The sequence below is a fragment of the Daphnia pulex genome, chromosome 4 (genome assembly GCF_021134715.1).
Source record: "Daphnia pulex isolate KAP4 chromosome 4, ASM2113471v1".
Taxonomy (NCBI): Eukaryota; Metazoa; Arthropoda; class Branchiopoda; order Diplostraca; family Daphniidae; genus Daphnia; species Daphnia pulex.
In genome coordinates this window covers 3184457-3197672 of record NC_060020.1, presented here as the reverse complement: position 1 = coordinate 3197672, position 13216 = coordinate 3184457, and positions in this window count along the sequence as shown.

Genomic DNA, 13216 nt, shown 5'->3' with positions numbered 1-13216 from the left:
CGATATCGATAGAAATTAAAATTAGAAATGAAAAAAATGAAACTCCCCCCTCAAAATCCAAACCGCTCAAAAACGATAAGGTAATAAGTTGAGGCAATAAGTTTAGTTTAAATATTAAATCTATTACCATTCGATCGGGATTATTTTCATATCAAATTGTACGTCTCAACTCTCAACAAATTTGATTAAGCCCAACCTGGGGTGGGCGACGGAAAGATCCAAATCAAAATTTGCATGAAACCTGCAGAAAGACCAAAACCCGCCCTAATAATCCCCCCGGACCCTCTTGTAAGCCAAGAGGGAATAACCTCTTATATATTCCTCAATCAACTTGTATGCCAAGCACGCCGACCGAAAAGTCGTCTGGGCTCCATTCCTCAACTGGCTGCGCGTTTTATCTATTGGAGCACATCTATCAAAGAATTAAAAAAGAAGAAAAAATGGGAAAATAAGAGGCGAACCTAATGCTGATAAAGATACATTACATCATATCCATTTAATGAACTTCTAAATGGACACACATGGCGGCGGGGGGACAATTTTTTTTTCGAAGGCAACGAATCAAAAGAAAGAAAGAAAGATTAAAAAAAAAGAGAAAAGTTTTTACTGGGAAAAATGATTCGAATTTTACACGTGACGCATTCCAGGTGTCTGATGAGCGTATCAAGTCGAACGAATCAAAGCCGATCCATTTTGCAGCGCAGGGCTCATGCCACTTTCACATTGCTCCTGCTGCTGCATGTTGCTGGCCACCAGATGCAAGCAGTATAATGAATGGAGAAACGCTTGAAATGTCAGCAGTGTTGGCAGCCCGCAGCTGACGCGCAGACATGATCTGTAACAAGAAATCAAACAAGCAAGAACACAAACTCTATAATACGCTCGGTGCATGACATGACGTTGAGAAGAGAAGAAAATGAAGTGATAAAAAAGAAACTAGTCTCTCTGTGTGTCGTTATTATTTATTAGCTTATCAACATAATTCAATCCCCGCACTTTTCTTGATTTGTGATTCAAAGTTCAAACTCGTCCGAGTGTGACCGGGGGATATCACAGGCGCAGGGGAATAGAATAGATGGCGGAGCCGGTTCTTTTTATTTTATTTATTTTTTTGGGGGAAGATGGGGCCAGCGATCTCGTTTCTGTTGCGCAATGTAATACAACAAGAGGATGGGTATAAGAGAAAAAACCCACCCGAAGAGAATCGAGCGAGTCACGCCGTATCGACCATGACAAGTCAATATCATCGGACTTTGTATGTGTATTATAATAGTCTAATATTATCAAAGGCGCTATAGATGGCAGATATAGATTTCTCTCTCTCCCCCAGATGCCTGGACGTCCTCGAAGGAGAACGTGGGTGGGCACATCGAACCTGCTGGGCATTTTTTTGTTTTGTTGTTCTCCAAATATTTTCGATTTATTTCGTGTGTCTCTTATTTTCGGGGGGGTATTCAATGTCCCCGTGTAAACAAAGGCGAGCACACATTACGTCTATATAGATACATCTAGATATACAAGAAGAAGAAGAGTCACATTTTTCTCTTTCTTTCCAAAAGACTCGAATTTCACGTTTCGTTTTCTCTCGTGCGACTGATACAACCCCCCACCCACCGATAGATTTCCCTTCGTCCCCCCCAAAAATCTAGTTCATCCTCGATCGCTTCCGATCACATTCAGAGAAATGCACTTTGACGACAAAAGTCAGACGATAGGAATGCTATTTGGATATGCCTATTTCAATATGTATGGGCTCCATCATCGCATCCAAACATCTCGAGAAGTGGCATACATAATACATAGTCAGAGACCTATATTTGAACAGGAGGACCCAATGCCCTTTTTGTGTGTGCTGTGTGATGAGGCCGGCTAAGAAAACATTTTTTCAGAGAACCAGCCGCAGCACTTAGAAAACATGTAGGCATAAGAATGCCTTATATTCATCATCACCACTAGCTGTGAGAGGCCAAGTCTTTTTTTGTCGGGCCGAAAAAAGTGATGGGATCCTGTGGTCTCGTGTTGCTTTAGATTTCCATGGGGCCATGTGTGTGTGTGCCCTTTTCTCTTGTTTGTTTTGTAACTTTTTTTTTTCGGGTGAAGGGTCTCGCGCGGCGACGCACGCGCAACGTCAAACGAGAGTGGATCTCTACCACATGTGTGTGTGCACGGTCAAACATTGAACGGGCAACGCTACAACGATCACGTCCGGCATTCATATTGACACCCCTAAACAAAAATTACTTCTCCGTAAAATCGACTTTTTTTTAAATCCAATTGGATCCAATCATTTCCATCGGATGAAAGTACGGACGGACATTTAATATGCGGATAAAATGTTTGTCTATTGTTTTGAGCTCGTACTTTGTAGTTTGTACAGCGTCGGTGGAGAGATAATAATAAGACGACAACAATGTCAAGTAAAGAGTCGACTTTTAGTGATGATGCAAACAGCTAGGCGGAAAACGAAGGGCCGCCGTTTTACAAGTGCGTCCGTCGCTCTATCGCTCCATGCTCATCATCAGCGGAACAAAAGGGCCGCAGCAGCTCCTTTTGTCTGGCCAGAGAGAGAAGAAGAAAAGTAGCAGTTTCTAGTAGTTTAACAACAACAACTACTAGACACTAGAGAGATAATGCCGCTATAGTCGAGATTCTTGTTTCGTGCTCGAGAGACCAACGAAAGGGAAAACCCATCCGAGTGAGTCAGCCGCCGGTTGGAATTGTGTGCACCCACTTGAAAATGGGAAAGTAACTTATATAATACGCAACAACCTCAAACTGAAAAAGGAATAAAACAATCATTAGGCGCCGTCATTTGAGTTCATTTAGCAGCAGTCGAATACAGCTGTAATATTACGCAACTTGTAATAATCAATCAAAAGATTTGGCTGCCATCAACTCGAGGGTATATAACCGACAGCCGCATCACGCAGTCACGCACGTCTTGCGGTCAATGACGGCGGGAGGAATAGGCAAAAAACCGCACCGATCAATTGTCAGTTCACGTCAATGGAGACGCGCTGCATCACCCAAGACGTTTCTATACATGTATCTCTCTCCTTTTGACATAAAGTCCTATTCACAAACCTCAATTGTACGGTATACATCCCGTGGAAACTATTGTGTCTGTTGTGTGTGTGTGGCATCTAGCGCTGCAGCTTGAATCGAGCGCCGCCTTTTATTTATGATGTGATTCAAAAGCCCCGCGCCAGATCAAATTCAGAACATGTGTATATATACCCTCCACACAGTGTTTAAATACAAAAGAGTCGAAACTGTTGCTCTTGTTGGAAGCTCAGCAGCTATTCAAAACGGCCCGCCATTTTATTTGTCAAATGAAGAATATAAGGGAAAGGAGGACTCAAAGGAGGGAGAATTACAAATGACGCGCTCTCGTAACGAGTGGTTCACCTTCTTGTTACTGGCGACACGTTTAGAACTTATTTTTTCCTTCTTTCACACAGCTGTCAGCGCCCAGCACCACACCAAAGTGTGTCTTTTATTTTTCCACCTCCTCCTGTGCCCAATAAATGACGAAACGACCAAGACCTCTTTTTTTTCCCATATTTACTTGTGACTCTGCCCACCTTTTTTTTAAATCTCTCTTTCTCCTTTTAGCTGGTCTAATATTATACTGGGACGATAGTTTTTCTATTGATCGTGTAGTGAGTGTACACAGCACAGACCAAACTCAACAAATCTCATTTTTGAACAAGAAAAGCAGATTAATCTGTGCACATAGAAACTCGCAATGAAAAGAGGTTTCGAGTGGCCTTATCATGGCAGATTTATAGCCCGTGGCTTGTAGTATCTGATGACAGCACGCAATACTCTATAGATGCAAACAGATAATAGATAGAGCCTCAATAGAATTCAATTAGGGCGTTTTTTTATTATTATTATTATTATTATTTTGATTCATTCCGAACCCATATGTTGCTATATATACTGCATGGCATTATCCAAGTTAGATTGGCATCATCCTACTGCATTCAGTTGGCTTTTTTGCGTCAATCTCCCATTTTGTGAATCATCTGGTTGATGCTGGTTGTATAAAATGTCGCCATCCGCCGTCCGTGCCCCATTGTTGCCTATACGTCTAATGCGCAATATCTCGAATCTTTTATCGCTTAATGAGACGATCTCGGGGTCCTGTTACCACCGGCTGGCGGCGACCCTCCAACGGTTCCAACAGGTGATCGAATTACGCCATAGTCGACGATTGATGGTATTATAGATGCAGTTTAGCAGCAGCAGCAGGGCAAAACCATTTTTGATTTTATTATTTTTCGAATTGACGTAACGCGGAATGCGTTTGGCGCGCGAGACCGACCGATGCCAATCGCCAAAATAAAACCTATGGCTGCCAGTCATAAACCAAATAAAATAAGTAGACTGGAGTAGTACAGGTACTATCCATGCGCTGAAATAGCGACGATATCGAATTACCATATTGGATGAAATGTCGGAGCGCGCAAGAATGTCTCCCACGTTCCTGCGCAATTTCCCATCACAATCCCGCCCGTTAAATATTTTTATTTGTCCATAACTAATCCGCCGAATCAATAAACACGGTCGGAGGTTCGGTGAAAAGTTTCCCAACTCCTGATGACCGCGCCGAAGGTCTTCCTCCTTTGTGTTACCTTTCGTGTTTTTTCTTTTCTTTTTTTTTTTCGCTTGTGTTTGTCGACGGACATCAATGCAGCCACGCCGAGACGGGCAAGAAGAATTCCTCCGACGTTTTGCGTCAATATGTACACACAAGTTATCTCGTCCGAGAGAGAGAGAAAGAGAGTCTATATATGTTGTAATACCCCCACAAGGACTGGTGGACTCAATGACCATGAGAGATGAGGAAGATGGAAAACATTTTCGTTTTGTTTTGTTTTCAAGGGGGTTGGCCTGTCTACGTGTCTATTTGGTGGGCGGTTTGGTTCCGTTGTTGCTGTACCGGTACTCTGCCAGTATTATATAGCGACAAAGAATGCGCTGCAACGACGACAGGAATGAGACTATCGGATATGGGATAGACGCGCATAACTTTTTCAGAAACGCACGTACACTCTGCTGTCCATTTTTATTTTCGTGCGTGTCATTAAACGCCATTATTTCGTCATTACCTTGTGAAAAACATTCGACAACAACGCGAAAAATGCGCTGGTGTGCAGTTATTTCATTTATTTGAGATATTGGAGCCAAATTTCGATTCTTGGCAATATTGTAATTTTCTTTCTTTTTGAAAAATCTTTGATTTGATTTGTGATGCGTGTATAGCTCCTTTTTGGCTGCCAACAAGCGATATTTAGTATTTCGGAAGATGATTGCTGTTGTGCTGCTGCTGGCGCGGGTTTGTTGCTGTCCATCTTCCCACGGTATACATATTGACCGTCCCAGTCCGCTTTCTCTATCTCGTCGTCTATCTCTATCGTGCCGACAACTGCCACCGAATTGAAGAGGTCGGAGAAGGGGGAGGGGAATTGATATCGACGGACGATCGGAAACTATAAAATCTTCGTTTTTTTTTTTTGTATTTATTGATTCAAGTCAAAAGAAACGGTACATGCCCCCCTCGTCGAATGTGTGAATGTTGAAAAGAAGAAAAGGGAAATATCATCATAAATCGAAGCCGGAAAATCACACAGAGACGCAGAGGATTCGTCGAAATGATGAAGAAAAACAGTGTCGATGGGGACGACGGCGACTATGAAGAAGGAACCGCCAAGAAAAGAAATATAACGAAACAATTTCGTCCCCCCCGTTGTAAAGAAAGAAAAACACAACGCCAACAAGTCTGGCACATACGTGGCAAAGGTGAGCTGCTGCTGCTGCTGCTGCTGCTGCTGCTCAAAGGTAGATGTAGAGAGAGGTATAGTTGTTATATGTGAGGGTTGTTGTTGCTGAAAGAGAAAAAGAAGAAGCCAAGACAAATGCGCGCGAGCCTCTCGCCAGCCCTTTTTCCGCTGGATCGGTTGGTGGTGGTGGTGGGTCGCCCGGAACGGCGATAGTTTTTGTCGTCCTTTTTTTATTTTTTGTCGACGTCTCGCTAATTAACTTGTCTAGCGATACACACAAGAATTGGGAAAACAGTGAAGCTATGGGCCGCGCTTCCGCGCATAGTCGATGGACGCCCGGCCCGTATCGAGAGATGACCCGTGTGTATCACATAGCGGTGGCTATACTATTCAAATCCTATAAAGGGATTGCTGGCCATAGTTGTTGTGCTTAATCGTCATAAATAAAACATAAAAGTGAAATGAACAACAACAAATTTTCCCATTTTGTCTAATGACCTACATTTGTTTTAAAGTTTTGCCAGACTCTCGGGCGCCTAAATAACCGGTCGCCCATCAGATTTTATTTGTTTTTTATTTTTGCGACCGGAAAACCCAAATTAAAAAAATATAAGTAACAACAAACAAATCAAAAGAAAAGGGGGTAACAAAAATTCCGGAAATGTAATTGGTCGTCAGGTGTGTCTGTGTGAAATGAGAGGAGCCGGTGCAAAGTGGCCGAAATTCTCACACTCAAATAAGGTTGCCTGTATACATACATTGAATAAGTACATAGAGAGACGCACCGGCAGCGATCACACGAACCTCTGCGGGTGTAGAGCATTGGGGGATTGAAAGGGGTAGTATATAGTAACAAGGGAAAGAAGAATTGTGGGGGGAATGATTCTTATATTTTCGCCTTTAACATGGTGTTTACTGTTTAGAGAGCCTCCAGCAGATGACCGTGGGAGTGTATTTTTACTTATCGATCCTCGGCGGCCGTCCGGCACCGCGTTCGACCCTATACGTAAGGGACGTATGAGAATTTGTGTCAATAGCTTTCAAGGGAATTCTCTGATTTTTAGTACTCGTATGGCGTATACACAGCAGTGAGAGCGAGTACCTTTACCTATATAATTACCCGGCAATTTGCCAATAGGGCAACAGAGATAGAGAGAGGAGTGGTTTGCCCCCCTTCCCACTTCGACCTGCCTTCGAATCTCTTGGCCAAAAAAAAAAAAAGTGGCAGGTTCAAAACGACCGACTTTGAAAGGGGAATATAGATATCTCTCTCCCTCGGCTGCGGAGCCAACCTCTTATAACCTCCCTCATCCCCTCTTGGTTTTATTTTCTTCTTCTTCTTTCATCACCACCTCAAAAACCACCAAACGTCTCCGACATATGATTCACACCTTTGGTTCTCACGCTCGCCACCACCAATGTGAGAGTCCACATCAGCACGTTGCTCAAAAAGCTGATGGATCAAAAGAATCGTACAGCTACTATCTCTTCATCAGCATCTCTCCGGCCAGTGCCTCTGTGTACTAGTGTACTACTACCTTGAGCTGTTGAAAAGTGTCTTCTCCTCCTCCCTCAATCCATTACCTGATGGCCAGGAGAAATAGTTGAGCTTTTCATCTTCCACTTTTCTTACTAGTAGATTCTTCTCTCTCAAATCAACGCGCCCGTTTCCCACCCACCCCTACCCATGTGCAGCTGGGCAGCAAGCGTAAAAGAAAAAAAGAAATTCCATTTTATTTTTCCTACTGCGAAATGGAATAGGGATCTACTCACATGAAAATAAAATAATGCGGAGGAGAAATGTAGCAACAGTGTGTTGGGGCTCCATATAAACTTGATCGAGCGACTCGGGAGAGATGAGAAGAATAAAAGAAAAGAAAAGTGACTCCCATTCTACGTATAGAGTATAAGTACAAGGTACAGGGGCTATCAGCTATCTGGCTAAGAAGATGGAAAAATTGTTTGTAGGCTCCGTGTTAATTAAAAGTAGAATTTACAGCGACAATAATTGCGCCGCAGGGAATTTGGGCACCAAAAGGTATATACATACTATAGTATACATATATACATACAACATAGCATGCAGCGGGGCTTATCATAATTCAGCGCTATATCTACCACGTCTACGAAGAGCTATACAGCAGCAAGTTGGAACTCGGTAGGTTTTCTCCATTCGAAGAAGAACAAGTCATTCACGTCTCTCGGCTCCATTTTTTATTGCGGGGAAGGTGGTTCCATTATTTTGATAAAACGCCATGTTTGCGTTGTATATTTCAAACTCTCCTTGGAAGAAGAAATTAAATAATAACAAAAGGAAAACGATGTTCTCCTTCTCTTTCTCCTTGTGTGTATTTTTTCGTTTGGTATAGATGGAAAAAGAAAAATGAAAATGAGTCAATTAGGATGTTGGAGGCACTATCGTACCGTCCAGCAAGGGAAAAGGTGTCCAGGCTGGCTGCTGCCGACACACAAGAAAAATCTACAGCAGTGGGGGGGCCGGCCCATAGCGTATATGTATATATTCCGTTTGCTGCTGCTGTGTGCTACAGCACGACTAGATATAAATATTCAGTTTATATATCCTCTTTTCTTTTCTTAAGAGAAAAAGAGGTCTATAATATCATCATCATCTCACACTCTGTTCGTTTTTTATTTCATATCATCCCGAGACGACCGTTCTACGCAATCAAAAGTTTCTTCTTCATTTTCTTTCCCGCTGGCTGTGCTGCTGCTGCTGCTGCTATGCCTTCGGTTTTTCCTCTTCCCCCCGTTATAGACATTAACGAAAATAAACTCTTTAAAAGGAGGCTACCGTTAAAGAAGTGTGACATACAACCTTATTATGATGTAGGCTAATGTAGAACGAGAAACCCGGAGGGCTGTACATGTAGAGACAACTCAAACGCGTATCCATATTAATATTACACTTGTGACTTGAGTGGAATTATATGCAAATATGTGCGCACGCAAACGCTCCCAATAAACATTTTTGACTTGACTTTATTCGTTTTGCGTCATGATGATTTTTTAATACTCTGCTACCCCGGATTGGACACGGAATTTCAATCGTCGCGTCTGCTCCGCACTCAAGGAAAAGAATTTGATTCCAATCCGCATAGATTTTATGACTATGGAGAGATGATGCGCTCCTTTTTTTCCAGGCTATCCAAAACCGCTCGCCAGCATATTCTCAATTGCTATTATTCACCGTCTTTTGATGGTTGACCTGGCCAAAAAGAATAAAAGGACTCTTTTTCTTATTCGTATAAATAAGCCAAACAATAAAAAACAAATCAAAATACATCCCTCCCCCCAAAAAAATGGGAAATGTAACACAGTCTAAATAGGGTGGGATAAAGTCGGAGGGTTGCAAGGGCAATTTACCCCGGGTCCTACGAGGCCATCAAATCGATAGCTACGCTCGATAAGCGCATATTTTCTTATATTCCCCGAAAAACTTGTCTGTCTCTCTGTCTCAGCTTATTATTGGGATCTAACGTTTTGTGTGTAGACGAGAGGCCGCCAGTCATAGTCCGACACATAAAAGGGACTACCGGTATCTATATAAGCGGTGAACAGTCGAGATGATGGCCAATAGAATGTCCAATTTTCAGCAGAAGAAGAATATGAGTGGGGGGCTTGAGCGCGGATTCTATTTACCTATACCTTATAATAGTCCTACATATCTTATCTTATCCCGGCTTATTAAAATGCGGACAGTAGTTATATAGGGAAGATAGGCCACCACCTATAAGACCTGCCTTCACTGGCTATATTATCGCCAAAATGGTTACGATTGAATCGGCCTTAAATTAAGCGTTTCACAAAGCCGAGCTCTGAAGAAGCGGATGGCCAAGTGAAAAGGGACGAGAGGGGCGCTCGGAAATGGCGGATTTATGTTTCAGCGCGGGGGACTTGAACGATTTCTTTTGTGTAAGCTTATCTCTTGCTGCTGCTGGCTGAACTCGACTGTTGTTGTGTGTATACGAGTGACCCTCGTCGGTACATAGGAAAGAGATAGAGGAATCCTGGGGCTTCTTCCCGTCTTGTTTTGTCTTTCGCTTTTCTTTTTTTTTTGGCTATTGGATGCCGGTGAACTCGACTGGCTGTGAGCATAGCAACTTAATCAACAGCCGGGGCTCTCTTTGATAATGCACACACAACCAACCAGCCAGCCAACTATGTGTGTACAACATGTTATGTTCGACTCCCATTTGAACACGGAAGGAATATTACAAGGGGAGAGAAAGGAGAACAAACAAAATTGTTCCTGTGGGGAGCCATGCTCTTAATAAGGAGAAAGGGTTGAACTAATAAGCAAAAATCTGAAATGAAAACCTCAAAATGCCTTGGCTCACAAAGAAAAAAAAAGAAAAAAAGAAATAAGGCTTGTTCTTATTTACACAAACTAGCATGGCATAGTAGCAGTATATATATAAGACATGACCGCTTCCTTTTATAATGATGGCCGACATGCTCGTTTTATACATTATAAGAACCTTCTGGGACTGCTCTGCTGTATATATATATACCACACACACATGTACGTATTCTTGATGATTATAACAATATACTGTTCAACTTAACCTGCTCCGCCTCCTCCATACTTCCTTGAATCAACAACAATTAAAAATGAAAAAGAAAAAAAAATGGTAAAACATGAATATGATTATTATCGATGGTAGGCAGCAATAAATATGTTCCCCAATCACTGATGATGATAGCTATCGGTATCTGCATTTATATGATACATGTTATTTTAAAAAAAAATGCCCTAAGGAATGCGCGGATCGGGGAGAATATATATTAGACATTTGAACCGGCCATTTTTTGAATCAAAACGATTGTAAATTACACAGACATGGTTGCAAGTAGTGTATGTTTAATCATCCACCATGGAAGAGCTTCATTTTCATACAGAAATGAAATCTCTGGTTATTGATGTTTTCCGACATGGTCGATTTAACATTCTTCGACTTATTATACGCAAAATACGATACGGAATAGACGGACGAGCCTTTTTGGGTGTGTGGATAACTAGATAAAACAATTTCTTAATAACATTTTCCTTGGCATGCATAATAAATCTTTTTTTTTTAATTCCCTCTTGGCTTCCAATCAAATCTTGGTTTGCAAGAGGAGTCCTGAAGGGTTTTATTGGGACAGTTTCGATCTTAAAGTAATTATCTGCGGTATCGTGCAAATTTTTACTTGTTAAAACGAAATATTATATACTATAATAATCTCGAATGCGGGTGAAAAACCGCTTTTATCGTTTTTGAGCGACTTTGAATTAGGGGGAGGGGTTCGATTTTTATTTCGATCGATATCTTAAAAAGCGAGGCTAATTAGAATATTAGTGTCGTCTGCTTCGTTTTGTTTCACAGTTTCAAAGAAAAAAGAGACGGTTAGACGAAGTTCAAGATTACGAAGAAAAGGAAACGATCTCTTTTTTTGGAAACGTACACGTGGCTGCACGAACAATAGAAAAAGAAATAAAATTACAAAAATGTGGTCGTTGGGTCAACTCTGGTCACGTCTCCTGATAGAAGAGCTTAATACACACTTCATGTTGTTTAGCAGGTAAAAAAACCTAGCAATATCAATAGAATGGTTATGAGAGCTTGAATCAAAGATAAACTTGCTATGAATCTGTGAAATATTAGTTCCTGATTTGCATTTTTCATGTTAGCCCACTGTCGATACATGGTAATTGTTTTGCACTATGTAACCTTTTCCTTTCTGCAGATTTGAGGCCAGAGCCAGCCATCTTAACCGATAACCACAAGTTATGCCAATTTTGCTTGTGCTGGTATTAATCTGTCATCAGCAACAATCTCATCAGCAGCAGAATCATCCCTTGGGTAATGATTTTCGTTACTTTCATTCCTGTGACCTGCTAAAGATATGTAAATGATGCAAGACTTGCACAACTGCAGTGTATTACATATGGAAACCTTCAATTCTCCTGTTTATTATCAATTAGGTTTTACTCACTATCTCACTTTTCCTTACTTTTACTTATTTGTTGTTTCTGTAAACATTGTTTCGTAACCCATTTTTTATTTGGTTCTTTAGGGTAAACTGCATAAAGGAAGACATTCCTCTTTCATTACATCCCCTCTGTCCACGTGTACGCCCATGTGAGTGTGGGTGTATTCACGAGGCTGAGGATCTTTTTCCTATCCTATCTGGCTTATTCCACTCTACTGCAGCTGGAGCACTTTTGGAACCCTGGCTGTATTTCCCATGCTCAAAGGTAGGAAACATTTTATTTTTCCTGTTTGACTATTTGTTGGCGTTGATTAGAAATTCTGACATAGTACGGACTACGGAGTAGGCGTTTTTTAAATAACTCATTTGTCGAACGAAATCCAGATCAGGCTTGTTTTGTACCTCACAAGTCACAACTTTTTCTGTGGGTACACGATCAAATTCGATTTTTTTTTTTAACTTTTAACACTTTAAACAAAGTGAATTTAGAAAAAAAATGTTATGTCCAAGAGGGACCGGCACTTCCTCGTTTACTTTGTTGTTTGGGTTGGAAATAAGGACTATGTGATGAAGATGCCCTTTTTGCTTGTGTGGGGCGAGTGCCGTGTAATCCAAGTTGTTTCTTGGCTTTTGGGTCCGTCGTCGTTGTTGTTGTTGTTGCATTGTTGAAGCGTTACCTACACACAGCAGTCCTGACAGGGTTTTTTTTTTCTTCTGGCCGGGAGGTCTAACGAGATGTTATAGCAGCTCAGTCAGTTGCCTCGAGTGCACAGACGATTGGTCGCTGGCCCTTGCACCTCCTACGTCGCTATTGGTCGACCTATCCCTTCCTCTGCATACACACGAAGCAATTGATATCCCCTCACTACACTCCCTTTTTTCTTTTCGTGCGCTTCATCTCCAAACCCAGCGGATAGGTTATTCCAGCTGGAAAAAAAAACAAGAAATAAAAGTATCCAGTAAACTGACACGAGACGAGTGACGCAGGGCGTTGGCCGCATTACCACGTCACCGTCGTCGTGCCTCATCTTGAATAAACAATGAGGCAATCATTCGAGGAAAATTGGAAATGTTAGATAATATTTTGTTTTTCGTACATTCGACCGGGGGGTATGTGCGCGCAATCAATACTCTTATTAGCCCCGCCGAGCACGAAGTAATGTTGATTGCGCGGACACAGTCTCATCACATTGAGCTATCGTCTGGAAACAAACAAAAAAAACTGCTGCAAACAATAACGATTTAATAACGAGATGCGTGACGAGACCATCCCTTTGACTGGATAAACCAGAGACCATCGGCATCCGACAATGTTAGTTTCTTTTTTTCCGAGAATAAACGATGAGATGTCGTGTCGCTTATGATCGTTTGTCTTCAAACTATTCGGTCAAAGAGTCTCTTCCCAAGAAAAAATCTTCTGGTCGTGATGATAT